At 50.8% G+C, this 14,383-nt stretch overlaps 1 protein-coding gene across 3 annotated transcripts in view; it reads left to right on the plus strand.

The window, feature by feature from the left end:
• Window positions 1-14,383, plus strand: part of LOC144115808 (phosphatidylcholine:ceramide cholinephosphotransferase 2-like) — a 290,170-nt gene that overhangs the window by 96,237 nt on the left and 179,550 nt on the right. For 2 of the 3 annotated variants that reach the window (XM_077650298.1, XM_077650299.1), the window contains exon 2: window positions 4,919-5,022. The exons of the other annotated variant lie outside the window; for it this stretch is intronic. The gene's annotated coding sequence lies outside the window, so the exon portion shown is untranslated. The remainder of the gene's footprint in view (window positions 1-4,918; window positions 5,023-14,383) is intronic. 3 annotated transcript variants of the gene reach the window in all.

The raw sequence follows: 14,383 nt of genomic DNA on the forward strand, positions 1-14,383 counted from the left end.
CCAAGGTTCTGAAAAGCGTGTATCACGTACATGTGTTGTTCGAGTTAACTGTGCCATATATTTTAATTCTTGCTGGCTCTTACGAAGTTGTTGTTTGTATCTTTTTGCCAATGTATATAGGTATAGATTATGTACACTTGTTACATTAAGCTGCATAAAATATTCGCCTGTGTGGGCTTGCGAGTCGACCCCTACGATATGCCGAATAGATTTTTTTTGGAGTACGTGCAAACGATTTAGATTTGTGACGGTTGTTCTCCCCCAAACAAGAAAGCAGTAACTTATATGTGATAGAATCAAGGCATTGTATATGTGCAGTTTAATTGCTTGTGGTAGGAAAGAGTGGAACCTCGCTAGTATTCCGACAGATTTAGATATTTTTGTTATAGCATAATTAACGTGAGTGTCCCATAGCATATTGCTATCTTAAGCACATAAGCTGCATCCGGCGGAGGTGAAAGGGAAAGGAAGAGGATAGCGAGGAGAAGTATAGAGGGAAGAATGTCGGTAAGAAAAAAACACGGTTGATCAAACGACGTGATGCGACAAATCTGCGTTAGAAGTGTTTTTACATTTCGCTTTACAATGATCGCGTTCCCATGGCGTGTTTGATTTTGCCGTCGCTTTTTCATTCTGCAGCAGCGTGGCCTTATGGTGGGTGAAGGTAGGTGGAGGCCTTCTTGAATGTGGAGTTTGGCAGGGATGAAAGTGGGTGGATGAATGGGTGGATGCTCTGGACAGACAGAGAGCGGCATTTTTGCCGAATGAGGGCTATACTGCTAATGCAGTAAAAGTTCGCCAATGCTTATTCTTGCTGGATAGGTCAGAGAACTAAGCCAGAGCTGAGCTGAGTCTGCGACCAATCAGTATAGTCATTTTCTACATCACCGCGCACAACGGTTCAACGGCGCCGTCTCGTGCCTAGCCAACTAAACCAGACGAGGTGACGTGTGCTTCGGTGCTAAAGTATACGACCTGATACAGTTCGCGCAATAAAAGAGGAAACGTGTTCAGTGGAGCTGTACATAAGAAGTCGGCCGGATCAGAAGTGTTGCACGTTGCGATGGCCGCGCGTCCTTCAAGGTACAGGTATTTGCTTAACCATGGCATCAGCTTAACCGCCAGTATGGCACTTTCTCCTGCGCAAGACTGAACCATGCACGGCCTAGTGCGTCGGTTGGGCCCGCATGCACAGTGTTTCACCCAAGACTTTCTGCAATTTTTAAGATTAGGCTTTCTGGGTCAGAAGACCGCTTTTTTCAGCATAGCATTGCCAGCTGTGTAATGCATCAGAGTACAGCTAAGACATGCTAATTAGCAGACTGGTTATCTAATACTGAGTAGTTAACTTTCTAACTATTACAGTTAGGCTCCTTAATTATTGAGGGGCGTGTAGCCCATCATAAGTAATCTTCATATCAGTTTTACGAATCTAGAAATTGCGGTTACCCTCGGCGCTGTGGCCCAACAAATTATGGCTACATCGCGCCAAAATACATGCGCTTTCGAGAAGCTTGCAGGCAAAGCAACCTCTTCAGTGCACGCAACTCGTGGAAACAGCCAAGGTTAGCCTAACAGTAGCCGTTAAAAAGTTAACTATTCAGTATCAGTGACCAAGCCTGCTAGTTAGCACGTCTTGGCTGTATTCTAATCTATTACACCACTGACAGTGGTATGCCGGAAAAAGGCGCGCTTCGAACTCAAGAAGGGTATTTTTGAAAAATTGCAGAAAGTCTTGGGTGAAACACCCTGTATATGTATGTACTCGCGTTCGGGTTGTCAGAGGGTACGTGTTTCACAACAGCAACAATAAATAATAATAAAAATAATAATAATAATACAGCAGCGATATCGCCTATTTTGTCTCCTACAAGTGTCATGGTCAATCAGCAGGGGATACATGCTGTAGTAAGCACAACCAAACCATTTCTTTAAAAAAGGAAAAAAACTAGTGTCGCGATGCTTGCAGTAACGACTATGTTCGCTCGGAAGATTCAAGCTTTTCATCTGTCACCCTCTTCCGGCTCCTCCTCAACGGTATCTGCTCTTGACTTGGCTACTCTTCCCCGGATTGCATAATGTTATTATGCCTTATGCCGTATATAGCTCCGGCGCTGCCGAATTGATCGGAGTTATTGTAGCGCGCTGTGTCTGCTTTGTTGCTCCTGCGGCCGTTGCAGATGGGCTCTGAAGCCTCAGCCCCGCGCGTGTTGACCGTAAACAGCCGCAATCGAATGACTTCTCTGAGCGGACCTATTCGGCATGCGCGGGCGTGCACACGCTTTGTTTCCCCTTAGTCACTGACCGGAGCGTCTCCCACGACGTTGCTGACCTGTCGCCCCATGGCGCTGTAGCAGCCAGGCGCGCGAGCGTGGCCTCGCCGGCTGCCGTGACAAGCAGTTGTAAAGCTGCCGCCAGATTCCGGAGGCAGGCTTGTGGGCGGTGGTCGGTTCGCTTATTTCTGCGCCTTTGGCGGTCCCCTATTGGATTTCTTCCCCGACAGCCGCTAATCAATCGGTGGCGGGCGACCTGGTGCCGACGTTCGGTGGCAAGCGACCAGACGGAGATCGGTCGGGATGTGACGGGTGTTTTTCGCCTGGCGGGAGACGGCCGGTTCAACGCACGGCGGGCTCGTTCTTCCGATCGGTGTACGTGTGTCGGGCAGCGGCGGGCTGGGACGTGGCGACGTCTCCGGCTCGCCGGTGCGTGCCTGGAATATCACTGCGATTCACGACCCTGAAAGATGCGTGCGTCGCATTCGTTGGCCCTTGCGCGAAGTGACCCCTGGTTGTGCGTCCCGAGAAGACGATCGGATGTCCTCTCGCCCTACGAAAAGAGTTTAGTGCGCCCAGTGGCGATGAGACGAGTACGCAGGCCCCGGGTACGTTTGTCGCCAAAGGATATTGCTGGGTTCATCCTCAACGAGGGGTTTCTGTGTCGCGAATCACTTAGGAAAGAAAGAAAGAGAGAAAATAGAGCAGGGAAATCTTTCCTCGTTCTTCCGTATCCAGCGCGGAGTGATAGCGCATCGTCCGCCGTTAACTTTCCCCCCGTCGAAACTGCACATTTCGCCTAGTACCGGAGGTAGTATATTTACTATGGCCGGTATTACTAGGCACGCACAGCGTGACGTGACGCGTCTCACTTGTGCACTTTCCGGGTCGCCTGGTTCTTTTGCGGAGGCGCCGAGAGAACCAATCGACTGGGCTCTCAAGTGTACAGCGGCGGGGCCCGACATCACGGGGGCATCGCGCGCACTTGTGTGAGCCTGGCGAGGGAACTTAATGACGTCACGTCCCTGGCTAAAGCATCGCCGTCTCGTCGTCGATCCGCTTTGCGGCCGTACGTGCGGGACCACGAAAGACGCGCCCTCGTAACCGTTGGCTCGTTTCGTGACAGGGGGGGGGTTCCCGGGGTTTCCCGGGCACTTGCCCGCCGGGCTAAAAGGATTGCGGCGGCGGTGTTTGGACCCGCGCGCAAGCTCAGACTAGGTCTCCCTTCTCCGTCCCTTGTTGTGCCGTGTTTGCCCTCTTGAGACTCCGCTCTTCGTGTTCGCTGCTGCCTCGCGGTTTGCGACGGATACGACGCTGGCCTCGAGAACGTTTTCTTGCACCGCGTGTTTGGCTTAATGCGCCACCCTAAGTTGTACCCTCCTATACTTACTCGCCTTGTTTTGTTTGCTTTTTTTATTGCGTGGTGGTCTTGGTTTCTCGTAAATCTGTTTCGAGTTCTCACGGGTCGTTCCTCCTCTTCTGCACCAGGAAAAGAAAGAAGACGCCAAGGAGTTAAACAGAATTAACTTCAATTCCTGGAGTATAAATCAAATCACGTATCGCCGTCGTGTGGGAACCTATTCCTCCCTTTCCTTGCGGCGGGGCTGAGGTGTCCACAGTGAAGTGAGACATTTTCTGCGCCATTTCCTTTCCTCAGAAATCACCAATTCGAATTTTTCTTTGCAACGCAAGTAAATTTGTGCATGCTAACGAACATCTTTAACTTTGCACCGGCCTTTCATTATTTACAAGGATGCCTTCACTTGTGTGCTTTTCTCGTGCACACGACTACAGCGAAAGAAATTGCCTTTTAAATGGATACTGAGGTCTGGTGCATGCGACTTTTGAACTTTGGCAATATCGATTCAGTGGCCCTCCATGGCTATGCTGATGTTTGTGCGGTAGCAAAAGGCGGATTTATTGCCAAGAATATAGGATTTGAAGATTGTTGCGCGACTCGATTAAAACTAGTGACGTGTGTACCGAATAATAATAATAATAATTGGTTTTTCGAGGAAAGGAAATGGCGCAGTATCTGTCTCATATATCGTTGGACACCTGAACCGCGCCGTGAGGGAAGGGATAAAGGAGGGAGTGAAAGTAGAAAGGAAGAAGAGGTGCCGTAGTGGAGGGCTCCGGAATAATTTCGACCACCTGGGGATTTTTAACGTGCACCGACATCGCACAGCACACGGGCGCCTTAGCGTTTTGCCTCCATAAAAACGCAGCCGCCGCGGTCGGGTTCGAACCCGGGAACTCCGGATCAGTATGTGTACCGAAAGCGATTCGGTGTTCACCTTTGGAAAGTGAATCGCGGTGCTACCTCGCCTGAGGTGATCCGAGCGAAAAAGAACGGTCTTGACTTAACGCATTTCACTTGCAGTAATCGCCGGAGGTGGCGACCACCTGCAATTTATTTCTTGACCTTTTCCGGCTTGTAAACGCTTAGTTTCCTGCTAAAAAGAGCTTCTTTGTCATTAGAACGCGGCACCTGTCGACGCAGGCCAACTTCGATATTTCCTCAGTGCCCCTTCAACGAATGCAATCGCACTGGAAGCGCTCCATCGCTCGGACGGGCTCTTAGCGTGCAGGCACCTTTAATCTCCAGTGCTCTGATTGCATGTTCTCTGTCGCTGTGTTCGCAGTGTTCAACTATGGGAGCCTCCTGCACCCTGCATCCGGCCTGCCAGCAGCTGCACTGAGTGCGCCCCGCCGTCTGAACGTGCACGGACATCCGCGTTTTGACTGGGTGAGTGCCGAACCCGTCTGGATCCCCCGCATGCACGCACGTTGCCGCGCCATCGCCTCCGCACTCTCGATTTGGAGCCTCGGCGAAGCGTACCCGGACGGTCACGTCGAGTTTCGTCAGCGGTGTCCCGCGTTTGTGGTGCACGCCGTAGGGTTCCGCCCTTTAAGGGGAGCGGTAAACCAAATCGATTTCTGAAAACCCGCGTTTCGTGTGACAGCGACGAGTCGAGTTGACGCAGACTAGCCGAAAGCGGGGTGGCGTGACATGTCGAGGAAACACGTGACGCGCGATCAGCGCACCGGGTCCCGGTTTGATCTGTCGTGCGTCGTCCAAGTTTCTCAGATTGTGCACGGGCCTGTTGCGCTGATCGCGTCTAGCCACATACGAATGTGGCGCTTGTTAGGGCAAAAACTGACGCCGTAAAGTGTTCTAGTGAGTTTCGCCTACGGCGCATTTGTTACAAGGCGGCTGCCACAGTGATTGTGTCGTCTGCTGCTTGTCTTGATTTCCCCTCGCCCCGAGCCGGGCTTCAGTGTAATCCTACGACACAACTGGTGCGACGCCCGAGCCATCACTAAGCCTAAGATAAGATAGAACTCAGAAGAAGCATGCCGATAAGACACGGCCAAGGGGAAGCTGATAACGGGGGCCAGAGTTGGCGCGATGCCAGGACCTTGGCCCGCGGCCTAACCAAGAGGTTCGAAAGGGTGGCGGATGGGGCTAGTTGGTACAGGTACGCCATATTCAGAAGCGCAGGAACGACACGGACACGGAAGGAGACAGACATGGAAGAGCGCTACTCCCAACTGTTTTATTGTGTGAAAACCGCAAGCGCTTTACGCGTATCCTGAAGGACTAAAAAGACAGCAGCTGCATGCATACATGTGCGAGATAACAGTGCGATACCCAAACAGCAGCAGGGACATGTGCGCAGTTATTGTGCGACGCTAAGGAAGGCAAGCTGCGCTTCAGAATGGGACATAGCTGAGAAGAGCAGATGGTTGCGCTGCGCGCACGCACTAATTGTAGTACTGCTGTGTCAGATACAACCCAGGAGCCGAGCGGAAAATTCCACTCTGAGGAGGCCCCCCCAGCCAAATGGCGTCGCCCGATTTTCATGACATCGTGGTTAATTCCCGGTCACCCTTGTGAGTAGGTGGATAATTCCCTGATATGCCAGTGTGACAGGGGATTAAGCAAGGATTAACCGTGAGGTTACGAAAATCAGTCGACGCCATTGGCTGGAGGGCCTCCTTTGAGGACCATTTGCCGATTCGTTCTTGAGTAGTGTCCGACTATTGGGCAGTGGCCGACGAAGAAGCTCTCGCCCACCGCCGCGCGCAACGTGGAAGTAGTCGCCGCCACTGAAACAAAATGCAAAAAAATATCGCCCTTTGTGTACTTAGCGCAGCATAGCGCGCCTGTGCTTACTGTAGCTGCCCTGCGATAAAATGGCGCTGCTGTGTGCGATGTAAGCAAAGAATAGAAACAGCACAGTAGAGCGCGCTTTATAACGGCTTTCGCCGCAGACTTATGCGCTTAGCAGCGGAGCTTATCGCCGCCTGTTTCGTTCCCTTTTCTCACTTTCAACTAGTGCATACCTCCGCTGTGTTGATAATGAAGCGAACCGCCAAACCACGTGGGCAGGTTAGAGCCGCGCTGACTATGCGGCTGTGAAAAAAATATCTCGCGCGGTTTAAAAACACTGCCGCTGTGTTTGAGGACTTCCTTAAAAAAAAACACACACACACAACAGTAGAAATCACGTTCGGTGGCCCGAGCTAATCCGCCTTTTTCATTTTCCTGTGCTGCCACCTCGCGTACAACGCTGGAAGCTCACTGGTAGGGTACTGCGCGCCCAACACGGCCGGACTGAGTGCCGCTGCGGAGCACGTTTTGTTGGAATCTGTCAACGATGGCGTGTCCTGGGCAGCACCTGGTACCTGGAGGATTTCTAGGGTTGACTGATGGCTGGGTGCGAAGTCCGAGGCAGGCTGCAGTGCCCACCGAAGAGCAAATTCTTCAGTATCTCCGATCATCCGGCATGCGATGCCAACACCAGCTGCGCAAGGGCCGCCGCTTCAGAGATGAAGGCTACATTCGGAACATAATGTTCAATGAAATATCCACGATCAGTGAGGTTGGCGTTTTCCGCTGTATATGCCTGCCATCCATGAAAGGTGGATACTACATCGTGCACGCCGTAGTACAGAAAACGACTGGGCACAACAGTTTTCACAAGCAATCGTTGTGCTCAAGCGCTGCAGAATAGCTACACGAGCTATAAAAGCACAAGCGTACTCGCAACAAGGCAGCCCTGTTAGCATTTCACTGTATTTTCCCACAACACACCGCTGCATAGGTTAAGCAAGCATGCGCGTCCATAAAGACGAGCGCTAGAGGCGCACAATGAGTCATTCCGGCGATACCACGCAGCGCTATTCATCATGAATATGATGCGAACACACGCATAACGCACCTTCTTCTTCTGCCTCTTAATACATGGCACATACCCACACGGGGGGATTGGCCAGGGTGTAGTGGCATAAACAAGGAAATTTCCATAGCAGATTATGACAGAATTATAGCACCATGCGTGAATGATCTCGTAGCTTCTTTTTCGTTGCCCGCTCCATCGCGCGTTGAAAGCGGCTCACAGCACTTGCCCATTCGGCCTTCTTGCTTGAGAAAGCAAAAAGCGTCGGAACGAAGTCTGGGTGCAGCGGTGACATTCGAGGCCTTCCTGCCCACGAATAAAACACTTCGTGATAGGCTGCACACGCATTTAACCACAGTACCTCGTCCGTGCATGTCACAAAGTTATTCCCGCACAGTCGACATGCCCTACGGTGCCGAAGGGCGGCCACGATCGTCGAGCCGGCGAACTGCTTTATCCACGCTTCGCGTCGAAGGCTGTCCCGGGAAGCGCTCGGAAAGCGAAAAAATCCGAGTTTGCTTCCGTTTACATATTGGGCATTGCAGCCGTATGCAACATATTTCGTAGGTATCGCCAAATGCGTCGCGCTGAACGCCCGACGGCTGCAGCAACGCACCCCGCGTAAGAAGCCGGTTTGTTTACACTTCCACGGCCGGTCTCGAGTGGAGCGCGCGACCCTTCCAATATGTTTCGCGACACCGCCACCAGGGGATGGGCGCATGCGCAGTCGCGTCGTGAAAAAAGGATTGGTGTCGTCTGGCGGGAAATTTGGGAACATAACTGCTCTCTGCTTCCTCGCTCCATTCAGCGGTAAAATAAAACGTCAATGTTCAGACTGCGTGACCGAGGCGCGAGAGGCGACGCATACTGCGGCACGCAGAGGAGAAAACAGGCATCGCTTTATACAGCGATGCCTGGCGCATGTTTTTGGCGGCGCAGTCAGGTTCGCATAATGATCACTTGAGCGGGGACAATGGTCTTTGTCGTTTTAGGCGCATACGTGCCCAATACGTCAGTATGAACTTTGTCCGAGCTAATATTCGTTTTGAGTGTCTAGTTGTTAACGCGGTTGTCGATGGGCGGCCAGATGTTATCGCGTGTACAGTTCATTCTCGAAGCGGACCGAAAATTTGTTATACCTATGCTTAGTTCGAAATAGAGAGAGCCTCCTCAGTGCGCCAGTTGTGATGAACCGGCTGTTGGGATTAAACGAATGAATGAGATTCCGCTGCGCAACATCGTCTGCTTTCCTCGTCGGTAACAAACAGCGCGAGACGAAGCTTCCGGTTGAATTTACCTTGACGACGAGTGCTGCGCGAAGCCTCTGCGCCGAGTTTTCTGTCTTGGCGCAAAACAAAAAACGCACGACCGCGTGGGAGACTTAAACAAAAAGGAAAAACCTTCATACGCTCATGCAGGATGACGTAAAAATAAATGCGAGTGGAAACCAAAGGTGGAGAGTGATATAATATCGGAAATTGGGTTCGGCCCGGCGGCCGTGCGGAGAGCTTTTTTCGTTTCGGGCGCTTGCCTGCGAGAAATTCAGAAACGAGAGAGGCGGGGGGAAAAAAAAGGGCGTTGCGTCAGATTTTGAATAGGCCACGCGGAAGGAACCCCAGTGTGCCATGGGTGAAAATGGTGCGGCCGCCTTTTCCCCTGTGCGCCTTGTGTATACGCGAGCAGCGCGTCGATATTTGCCTATTTACAAAGTAGAAGAAAAAGAATGGAGGTGGGGGGGGGGGGGGGTCATTTTTGGTATTGCTTGCTCACCTGGGCGCTGTTGGAATCGTTTGGCAAACCCGTGGCTCGTGTTTCTACCCTGGGTCGGTTTTGAGCTTCGCTTTCCTGTAGGCTGAACTTTACTACTAGTACTCTTCTGCCTGCGCTTTAGGAAGGTTGTCGACGTGCGTTCCCCATTGAATTTAGCGCCTTTCTCGGTATTCAGTGCAGACTCTTTCATTTTGGGGGGCGTTTTTTGTCGCCGTGCTTCGCGAGACAGTCGTGGATAGAGCGCCAGCAACACCGGACCCTTACGGATACAGGCGCGCGTGAACCAGCGTTTTAAATGATACTGTTCTTACGGTTGCTTGTATGCTTTATGTGCTTTCAGCGTCAAATTGCACGTGAACAAGACAGTTTGGAAACGCGGGTAGCAAAACGAGAAGGTCTTAGTTGAGGAAGACTGAATACTGGCGTGGTTTTTTTTTTTTTTTACTGTCAAGCAGCGGCGAAGACAACTCTTTGAAAATGTTAATGAACCCCAACTATACTTCTTCTGCGTAAGCGTATTTAGTATATATCGGGTGTTTTACCTTATATGCTTTGCAGATTTTGAAAATAAGATTCTTGAGTTAGAAGACCGCCTTTTTCGGCAAAGAAGTGTCAGCGGTGTGGCGCAGTAGAATACATCTAAGACGTGCTAACTAGTAGGCTGGTTGACTAATATTGAATAGCTTACTCTGTTAGTCTCCTTATTTATTTGGAGGCATGTATCCCACCGTAAGTAATGTCCGTGTCAGTTTCTAGAATTTTGAAAACGATGTTACCCTCGGCACTGTGGCCCCACAAATGTTGGCTGTTTCGGCGAGTTGCGTGCACTGTGGGGGCTTGCTTTTCCTGCAAGCTTGGAGTGACACGCGCGATTTCACTGACGTCGCTTAGCACCCTTCTGCAGGCGCGCGGTTTTCGAATGGCGCGAGAAATGGCCCAAATTAGTTTAACCGCAGCGCAGAGGCTAATCGCGTTTTCGAAATTCTAAAAACTGTATCGGTTGTTACTAACCAGCCGACTAAAAATCTCTCAATTGCAATCGAGCGCCTATCAATAATATTAAAAGTTAGCTATTAAAATTCAGTTAATCACTTTACTAGTTAGCATCATTCACTTATTTTTGACGTCCGTGAAGACTGGTGTTACTGTGCTGCAAAAGTCTACTCTTTACCTCAAAAGCCCTGTTTTTAAAAGTTAGTGGCGGGCTTCCCTGAAACACGTGCTGCAGGCTTGGTCAAAAGTGTTAGAGGGACTATGCAACGAATAAAAAGTCACTTGTAAATGTTTTCAATGCTTAGAAAGGACAGTAAGAAGCATTCACACCAAGTATGAGTCTTCAGAACTGACCCGGCAATTTATTATGAACTTTTAAAAACCGTGTTTTTTTAAAATTCGCGGGCCGATTGGTGCGCTCGTAGTGACGATTTTGGAACTAAAATCGTGGAAGAAAGACGTCACACTACCCATGACGTCGCCAGGCCACCACACGCTCTCATTCGCTGGAGCCACGACGTCAAGGGAACACTTCCGGTAGCCGTGAAAATCGTCTGCTCGTGCCGCCGCGCGGCCCTCTCGGGCAAGCGCGAGCCAGGGCATTGCCTTGGCGCATATGGTTTCAATTTTCCTCTGCCGCCTCCTTCTGTCGGGAGTTCCGGAGCCACTCGCACGGCTCTTCGTGGGCACGCATAGGGCTCGATGCCCATCACGGCCGTAAGAGCGAGCAGTCGCACCTCGAGGTCCTGGTTTATTACTGCTAACTACAACAGACGACAAGCAAAAAAACCCGACGCGCGCCGCAATCCAGGAAGGCGAAGAGAGACGGGAGAGATGCCGCCACGCCGCCGACGCTGCTGCTGGGGGGCTAGGAGCGACAACCGGAAATTGGAAAATAAACGTCAGCGGATGACGTATTAGTGGGCGGGGCCCAGTCCCAGAGCTGTTTTCTTTATTTTTTTCTGGTGCTCCTTGTGTACGAGTAGAGGGGGAGAGGCGGAACGTAATTTTTAATCGTCTATATCTTAGTTGTTATTGATGCTAGCTGAGAAATCCTTGCGTTGGGATGACGAGGGATGAAATGCCTATCCCTCGTCTGCTTTACGTAACCTCAATTAATTTATTGCATAGTCCCTTTAAGGCCAGAGCGTCCAGCTGCACCCAAATGAATCCTCCTAGAATGCTCCGTGTAGCGGATCATTCAAAACGCAAGCTTCTCTACCGCCAGCATTTCAAGGTCATTCGGTTTTTAACAGCGCCGTAATGCCCCTGTTATGCGGCTGAAGCGAAAAACTTTTGCCCAAGACTGTACATATAGTTTACAGGTGTTTATAGGTATATGTATTATGTGTGTTTGTATGCTGGCGTTTCGTCTGACGCTGATGGTACAGGTGCCACTATTCCCCGCAGTAAAGGCAGAGCAGGGACGCAGCGCTTAGGCGTTCGTCATTCTGCTTCCGGTACGCTACAAGAAGTTACACTCAGCAAGTGTCACAGTCAACAAGCCGAGATCGACCCAAACTCATTGCCAGGCATGCGGGCCAATTCGCGATTTGCCCGAACAGTTTCTTGACTTTCATCTTTCGTTTTCCCCAAGACGTGCTTTCAGGGCCTAATTATGCATCTCGTTCGGCGTTACGAAGCTCTGTGCAGTGACGGAGGCAGTCTTTCTCCGGCAACCTTGGAGGGAAAAAATCTTCTCAAGAGTCTAGCAGCACCGCCACTTCTCGGGCGCCAATCGCGATGTGGCCTGGGCATTTTTTTTTCCTAACTATGACTGTACTGTCGTGCTCACTGCAGCCTGCAACGCACGAGATGTGGTTGGAGTGTCTCCTACATTGAGCCCGCCCGGCGGTGCTGGAAGAGTGCAGTAAGCTACCAAACGAGAGATAAGCGTTCTCTGCAGTCTTCCCGTGCGTTTTGTGCTGTGTACCGTGGCGTGTTCAACTTCTACAAGCGCGGACTGGTCAGATGTGGGGCGCCCCATAAAAATTGGCCTTATCTGCCCTCGACGCAGTGCGAGCCGGTACGCGTGCAAGGCTATATAGAATTCTACTGAAAAACGTTGCCCTGGGTACTGATGCGGGTGAAGCAGTTCCCAGAGGGTTTCGCGTGTTAATAGCTCGAGCAACCAAAGCGCGCAGCGTACTCGGCAACCTCAAACGTCGGGTATTGTCGACGTTCAAGTTGAATGCGCATTCGATGTGACCGTGGCGTCGAATATAACCCGCGCTCCAATTTTGGAGACGCGATAAGATCGAGCGCATGCACATGCAGCAGGGCAGCCGCCCATCCCAACTTTCGATCCCCGCGAAGAATCGATAGAGGGAGACTGGGCGAGCAGAAATTGAATGTTGCCCGAAGCGGAAGGTTGCAACAGACAAAGAGACGGGAGCGGAGGAAGCCGGCCAGCTGGGGTTACGTATACGTTCTGTTCGCGTTAGCCCATTTTAGATATCAGAACTCCATCCTGCGTGTGCAAACATGGCGCTTTTTGTTGTTGCGCTGCGTGTGTTTCGGGTACAGTGCAGTGTATAAATGCTTGGCCACGCAGAAGCCTCAATTTTTTGGGCGTATATATTCCCGGTTTTCCTTTTTTTTTTCCGTGCTCTCCATGAACTGTAAGCCAAAAAGAAGAAAAGAGCGGTGTGCTGGTCGCTAAACGTGGGGAGGCGCAACAAAAAGAGTAGTCCCAGACAACGCTTTGCTTCCTAGCAGTGCTCTTATCACAGGCGTTTGCTGGCACGCCGCGGGGGAACCGTCGGGATAAAGGAAATGCTTGTTCTGCGTGCGTGTTTGACCACTCTGAAAGCCAGAAAGATATAAGGGGAGGGTGTGTGGATAGGGGAAGAACCTACTGAAAGCACTCTGCATGGATATCCAAGATAACGATTCTTTGCCGTCAGGCTTTACTGAAGTTGGTGCTAGACCTTTAGCATGACCTACAGCGTGTCGTAAAAATACGTCTAAAGATACCTTTATCATGCCGTAATTGCGTGCCAGTAGTACCAGCATTATACGCCGCCGGCGAGCACCGCTGTACGGGAAAGCAGACTGCGCAGCAGTTGCGGCGACGCAAGCAGCAGTATACGCGGTTAATTTAGCCATGACTACGTGACTCAGAATGAAAAAAAAAAATCAGGCTGGGAATCTTTTTTTCTAGGGGGGAGGGGGAAGAGGACATTGGAATAGCAGCTTAGAACGAAGAGGAAAAGAGGCGCAAAACGAAAAAAATCGCTGGCGGTCGAATGTCAAATACGAAATCTTTTGTGTGGCATCCTCCGCGAGCGACAGCGCAGAGGGGAGTGCTGAATACTTCGGAGTGTTGTTTCAACTTCAGGCTGCATTTAATCGCCGAAATTTTGCTTCTCTTGTAAACTAGGAAGCGCAAAATACCGGACGACGGACAGAGTAAGGGACACAATAAACAGGTTCACGAGCGCTTACTTACTCTGTCCGTCGTCCGGTATTTTGCGCTTCCTAGTTTACAACATGCATCACCAACTAGCCCGGCAGCTTGCTCTCCTGATTTGCTTCTCTTGACATACGTTCTACATTAACCGTACTTCTCGGCCTTGTTCGAAGCACAAGTGATTCATTTGCAAAGGTATCTTTCGGTGTCAGGTACTTCCAATCGGCCCTTTTGAATGTCGTCAGTCGGAGTGCACTTACTTACTCGCTCTATAACTTCTTCACATCCATGCGCATCGTGTCAGCTTCAGTACTACGTGAGGGATGAGAATGGGCAGTTGCTGTTCAGATTGTATGCGGGAAAGCTATAGTAGTCTGTGAACGTAAGTATGGGGAAATATTGCCGTTATTGCGTGTTTTTTTTTTGTCAAGGAAGGAAAGGTATTGATTATTTTAGATAGCCCAAAATAAGACATAGGTTGCGGAGTGAAACAAAACCCAACCCCATGCCGACGTCGGGAGCCGAACCCGCGACTTTCGCAAGACACGTGCTCTGCTCGACGAACTGAGCTACGGCAGCGGCTGTCTGCCCTCGCACTTTCTAAGTTTTTCTCCATTCGTACAGACTAACGTTGAGAGTAGTAGAGTATAGTAGCATATATAGGAACACTAGCCAGCGCCACTCCAGACCACAGCGGCGGACGCGTCCTTATGGCACCGCAAGTTACACGCCGAACGAGCTCGAAGTTT

The sequence above is a fragment of the Amblyomma americanum genome, chromosome 1 (assembly GCF_052857255.1).
Source record: "Amblyomma americanum isolate KBUSLIRL-KWMA chromosome 1, ASM5285725v1, whole genome shotgun sequence".
NCBI lineage: Eukaryota > Metazoa > Arthropoda > Arachnida > Ixodida > Ixodidae > Amblyomma > Amblyomma americanum.